The sequence below is a fragment of the Bidens hawaiensis genome, unplaced genomic scaffold (genome assembly GCF_021521415.1).
Source record: "Bidens hawaiensis isolate Kalapana, Puna unplaced genomic scaffold, B.hawaiensis_p1.1 tig00009139_1, whole genome shotgun sequence".
Lineage (NCBI taxonomy): Eukaryota > Viridiplantae > Streptophyta > Magnoliopsida > Asterales > Asteraceae > Bidens > Bidens hawaiensis.
Window position 1 is genome coordinate 199,330 of NW_027491672.1, and position 19,385 is coordinate 218,714.

The window sequence follows — 19,385 nt, forward strand, 5'->3', positions numbered from 1 at the left end:
AACACAACCACCTTCTAATCAATTTTCATATTGCATACCTTTTTGTCTTTTGATTTTCAGAATGACAATGAACAACCAAAGGCTTACTGTTTTGATGTTCCCATGGTTAGGCCATGGTCACATCTCACCCTTCCTTGAATTAGCCAAGAAACTGAGTAACTCAAACCTTTTCGACGTCTACCTTTGCTCGACTCCTGCTAACCTCAATTCGGTCACCAAAACATTGAAAAACAAGCGAAGTTTAGCCTCGATTCGATTCGTGGAACTCCAACTTCCCACATTACCTGAACTTCCACCACACCTTCATACCACCAATGGCCTCCCTATCCATCTTATGCCTGTTCTCAAACAAGCTTTTGATATGTCAAGCCCTCGGTTTTCGAAAATCTTGAAAACCCTAATGCCTGATTTGCTCATTTATGATATTCTACAACCGTGGGCTCCAAAGGCGGCTGCTGCCCTTCGAATCCCTGCGGTGGTGTTTATCACCACTAGTGTTGCTGCTGCTAATAATACCTATCGTGTTGAGTGCACGGAAGAAAACCGTAAGGATTTAGGGAGTATCATTGGATGTTATAACAATTCGACAAGTATTATTCTTGTTAAATCGTTTAATGAGATCGAAGGTAAGAATTCTGATTATCTTTCGGTGTTGACTGGTAAAAAGATTGTGCATCTGGGTCCACTTGTAGTGGACCCGCGTCAGGTGAACATGAAAGAAAACAGTGTGATCGAGTGGCTTGATAAAAAAACCACTGGATCCACTGTTTTTGTTTCTTTTGGGAGTGAATACTTTCTTACTAGTGATGATTTGAAAGATATTGCACATGGGTTGGAAATGAGTCACATGAATTTCATATGGGTTTTAAGGTTCCCAAAAGGGCAAAAAGAGAGAAAGCTTTCTGAAGCTTTGCCATTAGGGTTTCTTGAAAGGGTAAAAGATAGGGGTTTATTAGTTGAAGGGTGGGCCCCACAAACAAAAATTTTAGGGCACAAAAATGTTGGTGGTTTTGTGAGTCATTGTGGTTGGAGTTCAGTCATGGAAGCTATGAAGTTTGGTGTCCCAATAATAGCCATGCCCATGCAGTTTGACCAGCCGGTCAACGCTCGGTTGGTTGTCGAAGTTGGGGTTGGTGTGGAGGTGGTTAGGGATGGGAATGGGCGGCTCGGGCGCAAGAACGTGGCTGTGGTTGTGCAGAATGTGATGGTGAGTAAGTTAGGGGAAGCTGTGAGGGAAAAAACCAAGAAAATGAGTGCTGCATTGAGGGTTAAGGGAGAGATGGAGATTGTGGCTGCAGTGGAGGAGCTGCTGCAACTATGCAAGACTGGTGGGGCCCACGATGGCGGCGATGGCGAAATTGAAGAAGATTAAAGGGCTGAAAGGTTTATCAAAAAGACTTTGGAAGAGATGAGAAGGCAAGGGTAGCACTCATCCATCTTTATGAGTTACTTGATTTACATATGATATTATGTTACCATTTAGAAGTTTTATCTAGACTTTCACAAGAACTTTTTTTTTTGGTATTGTGGAGGTAAGTTTTTCTTTTCAGCATGTTCTGGTTTTTAATGACATGTTTGTAAAAGAAATCAACCCCTGCATTTAGTTTTTATATTTATGTTTTAAGTTTTGGTTTAAGAGGAAGGCTACCCTCTTTTGTGTAGCCTAACTAAGTATCAATTATTCAATGAAAAAACCATTAGGTTTTATATATATATCATTTCTTGTTATTCTCGAGAATCTCGATCTCATGACCTTTTTAGAGGCTTTGTCTTTGTTATATAATCTTGTTATATAATCAAGATTCACGAATTACATAAACAACAAAATATATCAAAATCAAATGATTTATGAGGCATAAATGTTATTTTAATTTAGAAATTTGTAATTTTAGAAGGTGAAGCAATTTGATAAGATTGAAAAGTAACGAGTGAATGCAATATCAAACCCCATATATCATATATGAAATATCTTCTCCTTTTAAAATTTGATTCAGTTCTAATATTTTCTTGATATTGATCATGCGTGATATAAAAGTAAACAAACTTTTGTGCTTACTTAGCCTCAAGGCTTACGTATTTAATGCATATATTTTAGGTTATATTCAATTAGGGTCTTAATTTTAAGAAAAAGATACAGTTTAATTTAGTCTAGGGTTTTTAATTGTTGAAATCTATAGCAAATAATAATGTTGAAAATTTTAATGAGATTATTAGTTCTAAAGTAATTGTTTTGGTAATTTGTATGTTGAATTGAGCCGAGATCAATTTGGGCCAAACATAAGCAAGGCTAAAGTTGTGAGGAGTCTTGGGCTAGTGCTTGTTAGAGTTGGTGATGAGCTCGAAGATAGTGTTGCACTCATGGGCTGGACTTAGACTCATCAAGGCGTAATAAAAGAAAAGAGAGAAAGGGTACGTTGTACATTTGAGACCCAAAAAATCATCTCTAATCTGATATTATATCTCTCAATCTTTATCTTCATTAGATTTTGGGTTTTATCACGTTGACCGTCTAGTTCTTTTTTGTGATTCTAATTGTATTTGTTTTGTTTGTCAGGTTGTCGTGTTGATGATCTGAATTTTGATGTTCGTTTGTTCAAGTTCGTTTTTCTACATAGTTCTTTAGTAATAAACAAATTTTGTTATGGGAATAAGAGTTTAAATTATGGTTTTGTGATAGTTTTTATATGATATACGTGTTTGTAAACCCGAAATACATTCATTTTAGGCTGTTCAGAGTGGAAGCAGGATGAGTTGGGATGGAATGCAAATCAAAAATCAAGAATATATTTGGATTTGATATTAGCTATTATAATAATAATTTAAATGACAAAAACATTTATTAGTATTATTATTATTTAATATTAATAATATTTTTATGAATTAAATAATTAAGAAAGGGTTTTAGGATGGATCGGATGAAAAGTGAACTCATTTATGTAATTTTGGGTTAGATGGTCGGGATAAAGTGAACAAAAGGTATATATTCTTAACACCTTTAAGGCAGGTGTAGTGTTATACCCAGTGAGAGGTGTACGTGTTGATGTGGCGTCACTCAAAATGAACATCACGCCATCTTGATATGTGAGGCCCCGTAAGAAAAGGATGGCGCGAGTGACCTATGCTCATGAGCCATACAAAATCAATTTTCTTAACTATTAATTAATTCTCTTTAATTCTTCATCATAGATAGGAAGGACTATACGAATATCATCTCCCTGACTGAATAAATCATGAATAATTTATTTTTATTATCTTACGCACATGTCAACATGATGACAACAAAATAATTTTAAAGTGGCTCCATAACCAACAAGAAATGATACTGAACGAGCATTCGGTCTTCTAAAGCGACGTTGATGTATCATGCAAAATCCGGCGTGACAATGCTTAACAAAGAAAAAAAAGTAGAAGTAATGTATGCTTGCATCATATTACCTTACATGATTCGAGAACACAGATGTAATGTGATTTGTCAATGTAATGAAGACATCCAACCGACTTTTGAGACAATTGATGACTAACAAGTTAATCGTCCAGAATTACGTAACCAAGAAAACGTAAATCAACATTGGCTTGGATTTGATTGAACATATTCACAAACCTTGTGTACCTGACTGCGACGAGGACCAGATATTTAATGAGCGGTATTTAATTTTTGTTTTTAAACAAGTGTTTAAAAATATTAATAGTAAATCAGTTATATCTAAAATGAAATTTAAAATTGTGATGTCTCACCAAGTATATATAACACCATTTGAATAAGTTTTTTTATTAAAGTCAATATCACTATATATAAAGAGAAAATGATCACTTGAAAACCGTAAGAGGCCTAACTAAATACAAAGAGTTGCATACAAGACAAAGCCAAAACAACCCACAATTTATAATGAAGAAATTACGAGATTAAACTTGTATCAATCTTTCCAATCCACGCTTGCCATTTGAATAAGTGAGTGAGTGAACTTGAAGGTTGATGAATGATGTATCCTTGAGGTGGCACTGGCCACTGTGTAAGGTTTCACACTCTTCATGCATAGCACATGATAAAATTGAATAAAGTACCCTTCTCATGACCAAATGTTCCATGCTATCAAATTTGACTATACTAATTATCACCATCGTTCAAGTCTATTTAATTTGGATTAAAGAAAATGTTGAAAAGGAACTAGCTATGAGAGAATATAGGTAAGAAACTAGGCAGTCTAGCTACTTTTATAAGTGGTGTCGTTTGCATGCAAGTCAAATTGATGGGCATAAGTGCACATTTACAAAAGCATATATATAATTTGGAAGTGTAACTTGAATTTTATATTATACATGTACTTTCAACTTTCAAGTATATATTCAACTAATATATTTTCCCTTCTTCACTGAATATTTGATATTAGCTAGAGTTGGCATAGAATCATACCAATACAATTCCTCTTCATAAGATGAATCTCAGTCGACTGTTAGTCCCCAACGTAGTTGTTAGTCGAGATGGAATTTGAGCAAAGATAATCGCTAATTGTAAATCTCAAAGTAGTGGGCGCTAAACGTAAATTTCATTGATCAAAATCATGAATAATTTAAAAGAATAAAACTTATCGTCCAACTTTTTTTCAAAAGGCTAAAATCATTAGAAAGAAGAGAGAGTAACTTGCAAGCAATAAGAGCTTAAAAATGTCTACAAATCAAAAGAACAACAAAACATGAAGCAACAAACTAAATGGGAAAATTTTACAAAAAGTTAAATATGCACTATTCTTCCCAATCCAAGCTTAATTAACCAACTGCTCCTAAGTTTCGCCCATAAAAACGATGTTGCCTTGATGTCGTTAACCACCTTTTTTTAACCGAAATTGGTATATCCTGGTAAATCTTGTCATTTTTCGTTCTCCAAGTCAACCAAAAAGTAACAAAGAAGATTGCTTGTATCACTTCACATTTTGCTTCTATGTTTGCTCGAGATGTCCAGTATCTCTTTGACCGACCAAGATCTGGTTTAATATGCTCAACTAGTTAATAACTTTTCAATTTCTCACAAAAAGCATACATAACAAAATATCAAAAAGCACTTTCATGTTGAGAAATAAAACACTATGAAAAACACAATGAAAAAGAAACAATTGAAAAAACACTATGAAAATAAAAAACACAATGCAAAACACAATAAAATAACACAATGTCAAAAACACAATGCAAAAAACACTATGAAAAAATAAAACACAATTGTATAACACAATTTTGCAAAACACAATTTATAAAAAACTCACGAAATTTTTTTTTATTTTTATATAGCAATATGATACTCATATAAAAGATAAAAAAACACTCGTTATTAAGGTGAAATTGTTTTAAAAAAATGTCATATAAAAAAGTTATGGACGTTTTAAAATGATAGGGGAATTTGACATGTGCCTTAGCATGTGGAGAGAGAAACTCAACAAATGTGTTATCCCTATTATGCACTTACCCTTGTTTTACACTTGATTTTCTCTCTAATTTAATCTCAACCATTCAAATCTAAAATGAATGGCCAAGATTATTTCCTATCATTTTTACAAAAACTAATCTTCTTATTATAACTCAACCCTGTTTTGTATATGTGTGTATAAAAGTTATATGCTTTAAAGGTTAATTAGCCAAACTTTTTTAGAAATTTAAAGCCGGTGTAGTTTTCATATTAAAAACTAATCTATAAGAAACCATATAATTAGCTTTATATTTGTAATAATAAAAAATTTACCGGCTAGAAAAAATCATTCTGCATGCATGTTGGTAGTTTTTTATTTTCAATATAAATTAAGTTCTTAATTTTTAACATCAATATTAGATATACATAACAGATATTTTGTGCAAAAATGAAGCTAGGTTCTTTCAGATTTCGCAAACAATGTTTCTATTTTTTTTTTTGAAAGGCAAGCTTGGAATAGAAACCAAACCCGGAAAAAAAACCTAACCGGGCACAAAACAAAAATTACATGCTAAGGGGCTGTTTGTTTTTCTTCAGAAGCTCTTCCAAACCACTTTTCACTTCGCCACGCAGAACACGCGCAGAGGTTATGGTCTGTAGTGTGTTTGTTTTCCCAAAGTGATTTCATTAAAAAACCTCTTCACACCCTCTTCTCCTAGAAGTGTTGTTCTTGTTACTTCTCACCTCTTCTCCCCCTCTTCTTCCTTTTTCCTTCATTTCCTTCATCAGACTCCAACCAAAGCTAAACCCTAATCATCTCCAACCCTTTACTCCACGCCCCACTCCTCCACAGCCGCAACCCCGCCGGCGGCCTCCACTCCACCGCCGCACTCCTCTCCACTCCACCGCCGCTGCTCCACTAACAGCTGCTGCTCCACCCACAGCTGCACTCCACCTTCTTCCTCCATCATTACAAGAAATTTGACAAATAGCAAGCTCAAGATCTGCCATCACCGGGCACCACCTGTCCACCAGCCCGTCAAGATCCAAGCTTCCAAGATCTAAGCTTATGTTAAAAATATATGTAAACATTATAATTTATTTTTTAGTTTCCGTTTCACCATGTTTTAGATCTGGAATCATGTAATTTGCCCGATTTTAGTGAGAAATTACATGTGTTTGTTTCAATTTTGAGTTCAATTTGATTAATTATTATGTTTTGTTGTGTTAAAAAGTGTGAAAATTCTTCTCCGGTAAGTTTTCGGCAACCCCCTAACGGCTACGGCATGGTGTTTTCCGGAATTTATACGTAAAATGACTTTTTGATTTAAATGTCAGCTTATTAAAAAATTTATGTTATATTTTAGCAGTTTGCAGATGTTAAAAAACAAACAGTCTTCTTGTTGCAGACTGCAGAGTTTTGGTCCACCTCTTCTGCTACAGATGTTGGCAGATGTGGTCCGCAAACTTCAGACATTTTACCTCTGAAAAAACAAACAACACCTAAGTAACGGGTATTTGAGCCACACCTGCACCCAGTTCAAATAAAACTAATTACGAGATGATCACCATACTTAACTGAAACAATCGAATCAAACAATGTTTCTATTACTTCACGTAAGCAAATGAAAATACAAAAACATATGGTTATATATACGAAGTAAAAAAATGGAGTTACACTCCATTCTAAAAAAATTACATATAAACTTCAAATATATCGAAAGCTTTGATCACAAGCTACATATGTGTAACAAGAAAATAGTGAATATCTAAGCATATTTAGACGCTAAAAAACCTAAGATATTCTAGTAAATCTGAATAAATTAAGCGAACGATTTTAGGGTTCTGCGGGTATGCTCTCAAGCATGACTTCATTGTTAGGACTGATCCATGGATGATCATGAACTAAAGACACACGACTTGCGGGTATCTTTGTGAGCTCTTTAGCGACGTTCTTGAAACTGAGGGTTCCTGATCCACGCTCACATTTTGACAACAACATCATTGCTTCTTCCTTGCTCATCATCACTTTAACCCTCACGGTACCCGTGTTCTGATTGCCACAAGGGCTTGAGTGCTTCATATCACAATTAGATACATATTGAGTGACCCCTTTAGTGACAACCTTTTTGTGTACGTCTAGATCATCTCTAGCTACGTAATTTGAAGATTTATTGCTATTCTTCTTAAACTTGCATCTTGCAAAACAAGAGCTCAAGAAGCAAAGCATTGTGTAAAATAAAGGAGTATTAATGAAGGCGGATTAGTTGAAAATCTGCCTATCTAATTATCTATATGTTTTTAAAGATGATGTTGATGAGGAAGTTGATGTAGAACCAAAGGCTTCCTTGGTGGATGTTACAAGTACTCCCTATTTCTATAGAGTGGAATGCGGGTTTAAAATTTGCGTATGAATTGGACTACGTACACTAGTTTCCAAAAAAAACAATATGTTTTAATTTTCCAATAATAATAATAATAATAATAATGATAATAATAATAATACAATAGTATAAAAAGAACAATTGGTGACGTTTTATAAAAGTCGTTGTACGTATAATATTTATATCAATTAAAATAAGTAAAAGGTTACTCATGGGACATGTGATTGCATAAATATATATATATATACGAATTTTAAGCATTTGCAGCATGTGAATATAACTTTGCGTATCTTTATTTTTACATGTAAATTAAACTCTATTGTTGAATGTTGGTTGCTAAATCTTTATTTTACCTTTTACAATCCCCAAAGAAAACATAGTATATGAGACTTCTAATTACTTTAATTGTAACATACACATGTTAGATGTTTATGTTAACCGATATTATTCGTTTTACTCTAAATAAACTTTTGTTTTTATCAACCGGTTGATCGAAAATTTTCCAATATTATGCAATTATCATTCGGGTGATCAGAACTCTACTTAATGTAATTATCCTCTTATACATAATCAACATGTTACGTGTTGATATTATTTATGGTCAAATATTACTTATAAGACAAGCATCTCCCATACGCATCACCAGTTTGAGATTTGTGTGTAGAATGCACGTTACATTCAATCAAAAAAAAATTATGAAGCATAAAACAAGCAAGCAACAATAAAACTATATATAAATGCAAGTGAATAAAGATACAACGATACATGAGCTGATATGCATAATATGATTTAATAATATACGTAATAACCTATCTTATGGATTCATAACATATAAATAATGATAAATAAAATTTAATAATTCATCAATATCTAAAAATCTCATTTAATATAACATTTAAAGTTACATTTGTAACTTTGTTAATTAGTAATTCTATATCAATAGTATTAGTATTATTTGACATCCTAGTTAGTTATTTTAATTAAATGACATGTGAAATAATGTTTTGTTTTAATAATATAGAAGATTTTCAATGTTTGTAACGATGGTTATGAAATTGCCTCTTTTTATTAACAGTCAACGGAATTTAGTCTTAGGCTGAGTTTTGAACTTTATTATGGAATTTATATCATAAATTTGTCAACATTGATATAAATAAAAATGCTAGAAATATGAAGAAGCTTCACCACAAATAAGTTAGGTTTCTTAGATGTAGCACTTGATGTAGAAAAAATGTAGGTTGTCTCGATTCTCAGAGAAAGACATATAACCGTTTGTTTGTTTGTTGCCTCTTCCATTCCCACCAAACCGTTTGCCTGTTTTATATTATTTTTTAAAGCCACTTTATTAAAACAGTTACATACTAAGAAGCTGATTTCTAAGCCGCGCTCTACTTAGCATTAATCTAAAATTACGATTACTTGAAGAAAACCAAAAAATAAATAAAAAAGACATCAAAACGATTGAATCGAAGAGTGTTTTGAAACTCAATATAGCCTCGTTTTGAGCTCTCTAGATTATCCACCAAATATTAATGCGTATGTTGTTTTTATTTAATCGGTGTCATTTTATTTTAGTTCAATATCAATTTATTGGAAGTGTATAAACATTATGTTTCATATCAGATGAGTTTATATGTGTTTTTAATTATTGTTTGAGGCTTTAATATATAAATGAATCATAAGTTGTTGGTTGTTTAACAAATTCTCAATTAAAAAACATAACAGGAAAAAAGAAAGAAAAAGTTACATGTTTATATTTAGTGACACACATGATGACCACTAAACCTTGTATAATGTTCCTTATACCGATTTTTTTAATCTCTCATGTCACATGTATCTTTCTTCTACATGTTAATTAAAAGAAAAAAAAGAGTTTCAGCCATTTGCCTATAACTTTAAACCCGAGAGTTCCTCCATGACTACATTATGAGAGCAATGCGGCTGCCTCTTCCTTCGTTTTCAACACTTTTATTCTCATTGTCGTCCCAACACCGTCAATTTAACAATGCCATGTTTATGTTCATGTTTCACATACGAACCATCTCCCCCCACATTGTTTGGACAATTAGACTTTTAGTAGCGTTATTCCTCAACTTAAATCCTTCAATGGAGCTAGATGTCACAAAACTATGCATCGTCACGGTTAAGAACACAAAGATTTAATTAACTATCCATTGTCTATAAAATCCGTCTATAAGAAGTGTAATAGACGATGGTAGTTAACAAACACAAAGATTTAATTAACTTTTAAATGGAAGTCGGTGGATGATAGTTAGTTATGTGCATGGAGTGAAATTCGAGGCTAAATCAACGTATAATATGGGTTTTACACGTTAAGACGTCATAACTGTCTATGTGTATCGCTATCTCAATTAAGAGCATCCACAATGCTAAACTCATCCACTTTTCTAAACACCATTTATCTCTTCTCTCTCTACTTTTCACTTTTCTCTCTCTACTTTTTCATTAACTTCACACTCACAAACTTATCCAAACTCATCCACTTTTCTAAACATCATACACTCTCTCTCATCTATTTCTCTCTCCTCTCTCATCCAACTCATTTGACACATAGACTAAATGACAAACTAAATATATGGTTGGAGATGCTCTAAATGAAACCATAAAGGATAAAAAGCAAAACATAATGATTGTTTTGGTAAGAATGCTTATGACATTATTAAACAGCTCAGACTACCAGACCTTGGAAAGGAAGTCAAAAGTGGAGAGTTTCACAAGTTTCCAATCCCACAATAGAAGAATCCCGAGATGGCTTTTTAATAACATTTTTAACTACCTCTAATACCCGAGTGAGTTTTTTTTTGACGAGATTTCAGTCATTCATATTGATTTGACGTTTCAGGTCTAACTCAACGCCCTGCTTGCGGTGCACACATATAATGTATATATGTGTGAACTCTCGGGTGAGCAAAAGTAAAATTGCACTAATTTTGACGTTATTTTACTAATCTCATGAAAATAACGTTAAAAGTGGCGGAAGGTTAATCAGGCATCATGTGGTGGCGTTGATAGCCGAAAGACAAGGGCACATGCACCAATCAGCCGGTGTCCCGATGATTGAGTGCTATGTGCCTTATGTCCAAGGCTTGATGCAAAACTACTATCGAGCCGGGGGTCTCACTGGAAGCAGCCTCTCTATCCCTATGGGATAGAGGTAAGGCTATCTACATCTTACCCTCCTCAGACCCTACCATAGCATTGCTATTGGTGGGATATACTGAGTACGATGATGATGATGATGATGAGGTCTAACTCATCCAAGAACGCAACAATCAAGGATCAAACCCACCATTATTGAAAACCTTCTTGAGTCATATTTCGATCCTAAGATAATAAGAATTCCAAGATGTTAAAAGTTAACTATAACTGTTTAGCGTGCGAAACGAGTTGATAGTTATTTCATGCCTTGTACTTGCTTAAAAATCATTAAAGAAATTAAAAAGAAAGCATAACAAAGAAGTTAAACGAGTTAACATTCGTTAAAAAGCTTTTAAAACTTTAAATTTAGATACAATTTTAAATTGTTTTGTTTAAAGCAAACTATTACACCGACATAAAGCAGTTTCAAATTTGTATTTGAAACATAAACTGAACTGTTTTAGGTTGATTCCCTTTTCTATTCTAATTCATTTTAGTTAAGACGAATGCGGAAATTAATATCTAACAAAAGCAATTTAACGAATAAGTCAATGGTCTTTAATAACTTTTCAAACACGTGATTAGAAGAAACTACATAGTTAAATAGGTCAACGAGAAAGAAAAAAATAATTAAAAAAGTTGGAAATAAAAATACTTTTCTTTTGATCTATCCCAATCAAGCTTTTGTATTGGAAAACTTTGACCCGTTAAAAGGGTATTATTGATTATTCTTTCAAAACTAAATTACAAAAGTTTAAATAAATATTAAAAATTAAAAATGATTTCTCATAATAGATATATTATAGAACTAGTGGGCTTGAATCCATGAGTTGAGGCAGAACGTTGTGTGGATTTAGTGGTATCAATTCAGTTAGTTATAGCACCGACGCTCGCTATAGCAACCAGAAAATCCAAGCCAACTAATTTATTTGTTGGATTTTCAATGATTTGCGTAAAATTTATTGCATAACTATTTTTACATGTAATGTAAATGAGTAATTATTGTGCATAATTAGTTGTATATATGTTGCATAACTATCTAATTTTTATACGTAATTATGACGCTAAAAACCTTTGTGCATTTTGTACAATAAGCGTCATTTATACAAACGTTTATATGCTCACACACTTAATAAATAAATATATGTATAATTTTACATCGGATACTCTAATTAGTTCATAAATTTGATTCCGTCTCAAAGTTTGAATTTTGAATCACTTCTAATCTAATACAAACTTTTGAAAACGAAACTTTAAATCAAATTCCGAATACCAACAGTCTTAACTAGAGGTGCACCAAACCGGTTTAAAACTCAAAACCGGTTTGGGTTAAAACCAGTTTGGTTTGGTCAACAAAAGTCAAAACTGGTTTATGATCGGTTTCGGTTCGGGTTGAAACCGGTTTCTTACCATATTATGATCGGTTTCGGTTCAGGTTTTGATAGGTTCGGTTCGGGGTTTGACCGACTTTTTCCCGGTTTTGGCCGGTTTCGGTTCGGTTAACCGGTTTGGAACTAGTTTTGATGGAGAAAACTACAAACAGGTTCCAAACCGACGGTTTCAATCAGTTCCAAACCGGTTTCTACATAATCGGTTTCAAACCAGTTCAGTTTGGGTTTGGTTTTCGGGTCAGTTTGGTTAACCGATTTATCTATAGTCTTAACACCCATACTTTAGTTTGTGCAATTCAAATACCAATCAACATCTAGTCTGTTTTTGTCAAAAATCTTGTAGAAGATTAATTTTAGGAACAATGATAGTTTACTAAAGGAAAATTTTCACTTAGTAGTAAACACATTTTTCAGTTGTTTCATGGTCCCACTTAATATTTACTTTCAACTCATATAAAAGTTCCAAATAAGTTTAAAACCTACAACAAAAGTCAAAGTACACTATAACGTTAACAAAAATTTTGAGTGATTTTAAAGTAATTGATAAAAACACTTAATTAGTATTGTGTAAAGTTATATTTCAATTAATTCATTAGTAAAATCACATAATGCAACATTTTCATAAATAAAATAAAATAGCACAAAACAAAGAAGTAGAGTGGAGCGCTCATACATTTAAGTGGTTTACTGCTTTAAGAAGAACATTAAACATAGTAAGACTATAAATAGTATTCATACGGTACTTTTGATTATTAATCGAAACTAATCAATAACCAATTTAATCGAAAATTAGTTAGCATTATTTTTTATACCCTCGGTTAATTGAAATTAACCCAATTAAATCGTTCATATTTTAATATATTTAGAGCTTTTATAAATCAATGTAACGCATTCCATGTTTTATACAACAACTATATGATTTATATCTTTATTTTATAGATTTATATCTTCATTTCATGAACTTATATCTCTATTTAATGCATTTATATGCATCCAACTCATGCATTTCCAAGTAAAAATTTTAGTCCAAATTTGATTTTGATTATTAACCGAAACAAACTAAAAACCAAAAAGTTAATCGAATAATGGTCGAGTCTAAAAATGGAACTAAACTGAACCGAACCAGTACATTAACGACCAAGAGTAACTTTGAACTTTGATAAAATTGTAACTTCCCATATAAACATAAACTAAGGGTGCAAACGAGCCGAGTCAAGCATGGGCTCGACTATGCTTGAGCTTGGCTCGTTTAACTTACACAGGGCTCGAGCTCTGTCTTTAAAGCTCGAGCTCAACTTGTTTACTATATATCAATTATTATTTATACATTTATAATTATTTTTATATGTTTTTTTCTATTATAGTTTTTTTTATAAATAATATATATTATTTAGTTATTTTAGTTTATTTTGATAACATTATATATATATATATAGGATGAGTATCATTACAGAACCCTTAAAATTATTTAAGAACTTGAATGAACTCTTGAAAACTAACGTTTTTTATAAATTTTTTTGTATATTAGTGTTATTTGAGTGTAGTTTTATTACTATTTATATATATATATTTACGATTACAATTATGAAAATTAGTTTTTACAAATATCTAATTTTTTTATTGCATATATGTAAATTTGTTATTACATAAATTTTACACATATGTAAACTTGTGATTTATATATGTAATAAAAAATTTATATATAAATATGGTAAAACTAGTCTCAAACAATGTTAATATATGAAAATAATTAAAAAATTGTTTAGTTCTTATGAGTTCCTAGAAGTTCTTAACTTTTTTAGAGTTCTCAACTGATACTAACCATATATATATATATTAATTAATAATTATTAAATATAAATATATATTTTAAAAAGTTATATAAATGACATGCTCGTTTAAGCTTGCGAGCTGACTCGAGCTCAATAAGTGAAGTTCGGGCTCAGACTTGATTAAGCTCGGCTCGATCGAGCATTTTAATAGACGATCTCAAGTGGCTCGCGAGCACCTAGGCTCGTTTGCACCCCTAATAGAAACAAACAAACATTAATTTTCTCTATTCTCTCTTTTTGAATTAAAAATGGCAACACATAGGGATGAGATGATACCGGTCACGAAAATACCAATACCGACTTTTTTTAAAATTCTTAGTAATGATACCAAAGACAAAATTTGAAAAATACATATTTAAAAAACTCAAAACCTAATACCGATTGAGTAACCGTACCCGTTTCCTCATCCCAGTCATACACGCCAAAAAAATATGGTCAATTATTTTCAATATTATTTTATAACCAAAGACCGGTCCCTTGGAACTCGCAACCGCAAAATATTCGTTGGTCGCGTTCGCCGTCGCCGCAAACCACCGCAGCTTCCAATCGAGTAAGCCATGGGAGCATCACAAGCGTTGAAGAGAGTTCCACGGATCAAGTTTCCACAGCGTCATCACACGCCTTCTGGTTCGTCTTCCTCTTTCTAGGGTTTCATTTTTTATTCCTTCTTATAAATGATGTTCGGATTATTATTATTATTATTATTATTGTGCATTTAGATTCAATATGAGAAAACGTGTTATTGGTTAAGTTAGATCTAATAAGTTATGTTAACTTATTAGTCAAAATGTGTTAGTATTGATGTTTAGGGTTTGTGTTAGTATTGATGTTTAGGGTTAAGTTATCTTACAAAATATTATATTACACAATGCCGAGCAAAAATAAATATAACACAAATCCGAAAATAAACAAAAAACACAATGATCCGAACAAAGTTCTGAAATCTACAAGCTATGATCGAAAAGCGAAAACCTAAAATTTAATATCACAGAGTTTGACGAGATGGTTTCAATGCCGCTCGTTTGAGTTCAATCAGAGTTTGTTTGATACCCTTTCTACAACTTCCTAGCTTTAGAGACTGTATTTGAACCCAACCCTTGATGTTCATCAGAGTGCTATTAGTTAGTGCATCATTTACTTGTACCTTTCTGTTATTATGCTTTGGAGATTGTACATGTTAGTTAGTTTTTGATTCTCACTTTCTCAGCTTCCTATATAATGGATATGGAAGGCTTGTATTGTAATTAGATTTAGGGATAGAATAAGAGAATTTGATTTTAGTTATGGAGCTCCAATTGATTAAATAGTTATTAATTCTGTAATGTTTTAGGAGATTTTGAATTTTGATTATTGGTTATGTTACTATATAGCAAGCATACAAATCAAAATGTGTTATATATATAGTCAGTTAGTGCATCATTTTTGTGTTCCTTTCTGTTATTATGTTTTGGAGATTTTACATTATAGTTGGTTTTTGATTTTTAGCTTTTTATATAAGGGATTACTCCATAGAATAGTAACCAGCTTTGAAAGTTGTTCCAATCAGGTCACTGATGTAAACTTTTGTTCCAATCAAGTCACTGAACTTTCATTTTTGTTCTAATCCTAGATATTTTACCTGGATAGCAGGTAATCTAGATTTTTTTTTAATTTTTCAATGTTTTTACTTTGCATAATAACTTTTAAAGGTTACGAAATTTAGTAAAAATGCGACATATAATTTTAAAATTCCGAAAATTTGCCAAAAAAGTTTAGAAAATTGCAATAAATTGCAAAAATAGTAAAAAAAATAAAAAAATGTTCAAAACGGGTCGGAACGGGTTAGGATCAACATATTCGGGTTAGAACGGGTCAAGGTCGGAACGGGTAAAAACAGGTTTTGGGTCAGTTTTTTTTTACCAACGAATCAGCACGTGTTCAACACGTTACAGCTCGTTTTAACAGCAAAAACTCGTTTAAGTAACTTTTTCAGTTCGTTTCAGCACGTAACAGCTCGTTTAAGCGATTTTTCAGCTCGTTTCAGCACCTAACAGCTCGTTTAAGCGATTTTTCAGTTCGTTTCAACGCCTAAAAGCTCGTTTAAGCGATTTTTTAGTTCGTTTCAGCACCTAACAATGATTTAGGGACGGGTTTCGGGTCGGAACGAACTGAAATATCGTTTAAACGAGCTGTTAGGTGCTGAAACGAGCTGAAAAATCGCTTAAACGAGCTGTTAGGTGCTGAAACGAGCTGAAAAATCGCTTAAACGAGCTGTTAGATGCTGAAACGAGCTGAAAAATCACTTAAACGAGCTGAAAAATCGCTTAAATGAGTTGTTAAGTGCTGAAACGAGCTGAAAAATCGCTTAAACCAGCTGAAAAATTGCTTAAACGAGCTGTTAAGTGCTGAAACGAACTGAAAAAATCGCTTAAACGAGCTGTAACGTGTTGAAAACGCGCTGATTCGTTGGTCCAAAAAAAAAAGCTGACCCGAAATCTGTTTTGACCAGTTCCGATCTTAACCCGTTCTAACCCGAACATGTTGACCCTAACCCGTTCCGACCCGTCTTGAACATTTTTTTTTTTTCAATTTTTGCAATTTATTGCAATTTTCCGAACATTTTTTGCAAATTTTCGGAATTTTAAAATTATATTTCGCATTTTTACTAATTTTCGCAACTTTTAAAAGTTATTATGCAAAGTAAAAACATCGAAAAATTAAAAAAAACCTAGATTACCTGCTATCCAGGTAAAATATCTATGATTGAAACAAAAATGAAAGTTCAATGACCTGATTGGAACAAAAGTTTACATCAGTGACCTGATTGGAACACCTTTCAAAGTTGGTTACTGTTCTATGAAGTAATCCCTTTATATAATGGAAGGCTTTGTATTGCAATATTTAATCGGTGAGAAACTAACAAGAGTTTGTTACATACTTGAATTAGCTTCTTTAGTATCTAGTATGTATTCTTAGTTTATGGTTCATTGACCCGATATAGGCTTTTCTAGGGTGTGCCTTTTGTATATATTGAGTTTTTTTCTTTTGTTATAATGCATTCATATATTATTCTATTCAATTTTTCAACTTGTGTAATATCATCAATATGAACTCATTAATCAAAGCAAGCCTTCTCTTCCTATTTTTGGGTGACGGATGGACTTAAAATCAAGGTTTGAACAAGTGAATATCCAATAAGGTTGCTGCATTGTGGTATGTGGGACGTGTCATGTATGTTTTCATAAGCTTATGCAGCTTTATGATATGTTAATGTATATAAGATAATATGTTACAAATCCTTTGCACGAATTAACTGCTCATATATTATCAATCTAGGGACATTTAAGTTGTAGCTAATGGGATCATTCTGCAGGTTCAGGGGCTCAGACACAAGCCGCACCTGCTGCCAGTGATTTACCATCCACTTTTTTCTCAAGGTCTGCTCCATCTGATAAAACTCTAGGGGGGAAAGCCTCTCTTCAACCCAAAAGAACTTCAATGACTCAGGAGGAGATTGATGCTATTATGGTAAGCAATTTCTTATCCTGCTTCTTTATACTTTATGTTGGAAACCTTGAACCTAGCATTTATTTGAAGTAGATTGGTTTTAAAAATAGATGATGAAAATTAGGGTGTTTTTTGGTGGGGTTTGAGAAATAGGTTTAAGTTTTTTGTTGTTTGAGATGGTGACTTTAGCTAAGACAGAATTCTGGAACGCTGGTTTGATATATTAGCAACTCTGACACAACAAGCCGTTATCTTAGATAGTGACTAACCCGCAATTAATAACAAAAAGTAATGGCCTTGTTTGTCATCAATCCTTTTGAAAGAAATTATGCTTCTTTATACTAAATGTTGGGGGAAAATACCAAAAATAATTAAACATAGCAAACGAGGGTGAAAATAAAAGAAGACTAAACATAGGCAGTAGGCACTTGAGTGGTTAGCCTAAACATAAAGTCAAAACAAATGTGGTGATTCTTCATTGGCTGAAAAAAACGCCAGCTAGTGTTGAGGGTCTCTGTGCTAGAATCGATCCAATATACTAACTATATAATGTTTTTCTTACACGGTTTCACCTTGGCGAACTAGCCGGCGTTGCACCACTTGTGATCTTAATACATGTGTTTTTTTTTCTTTGACAGTTGGGTGGATGCTTTTGAAGTTGATGAGGCTTTTACAACTGTCTTTTGTTTTCATATTCATCTATGAACGATTGCTGTATGTTATGAGAAATCAAAACCAATTTGAAACTTTTGTCCATAAAAGATATGGTTGAATCTTAATTCTTTTATGTATTATGGGTTGTTCGCAATCTTTATACTGGTAATTACTTCATTCAGTGTAAACTGTAAACTAATAGACAAGCTTTGTGTTGCGTAGATTAACAATTTCAGAGGTGTGATGACTTGTGCCGCGAATGACATGTTAGGAAGGCCCTTTTTTCTTTTTTGTTATATATATTACTTTCATATAAAAATATTTGAAGTTTGTGAAATTGTTTTTGATTTTCAAAAAAATAACATTTTAATATGTAATATGTTGATTGTTTACCGAAAGCACTTTTTTCTTTTAAAATATCTCTATTTAAAAGTTATAACCAAAATAAGCAAGCTACGGCTGTTATGTTGTGATTGTAAACTGAATTGGTTGTTCTGCAATCCGGGGGATGGAACCGTTAACGTTTCAATGGTAGCTTCGAAGCATAAATACGTAACGTAGAAGCTAAGAACACAGTTTGATGTAAGTTTGGTTCTGAAACACCGTCAGCAAGCAACCATCGTCGTCTTCTTTTCTCTCTATTCTTGCTCTAGAATAAGTTTCTTCAATCTGCATTTATAGTCCACAGATTTAGGAGTGACAGAGTGTGCCCACTCTCTTCAACTGCTTGATGCTTGCTAGAACCACGCAAGATTCGGGTTGGACTGAGTAACCCATACGCATGGAAACATTTAAATCATTTTACGTTATCTTAAGTTGGGATTATACATAGTTTATAAGTTATCGAGACATATGAAACATTTTAACATGAAAGGATACCAACCCAACCCGAAAAGACCAAGACCAACTGACCATAAATTGGTCTCGTCTTCGGTTATGATATTCTATAAAATTTTGAGTCTGTTTGGTTCAATTCGGTTTGGCTTCAACTTGACACACACAAATGATTTTTATGTTTGCTATTACATTAACATGATGTTGGCCACTTTAATCTATAACAATGCTTCGAACCTTATGGAATGCA

The 19,385-nt window shown here is 32.7% G+C and overlaps 1 long non-coding RNA gene and 1 pseudogene across 1 annotated transcript; both read left to right on the forward strand.

Moving 5' to 3' along the window:
- On the forward strand, positions 1 to 1,372 carry LOC143531254 (UDP-glucosyltransferase 29 pseudogene; annotated as a pseudogene).
- A 13,225-nt stretch (positions 1,373 to 14,597) lies between these two features.
- LOC143531266 (uncharacterized) lies at positions 14,598 to 18,579 on the forward strand. The gene is made up of 3 exons (XR_013134992.1): positions 14,598 to 14,788; positions 17,514 to 17,668; positions 18,286 to 18,579. It is a non-coding gene; the product is annotated as an uncharacterized LOC143531266 (long non-coding RNA).
- The last annotated feature ends 806 nt before the right edge of the window (positions 18,580 to 19,385 follow it).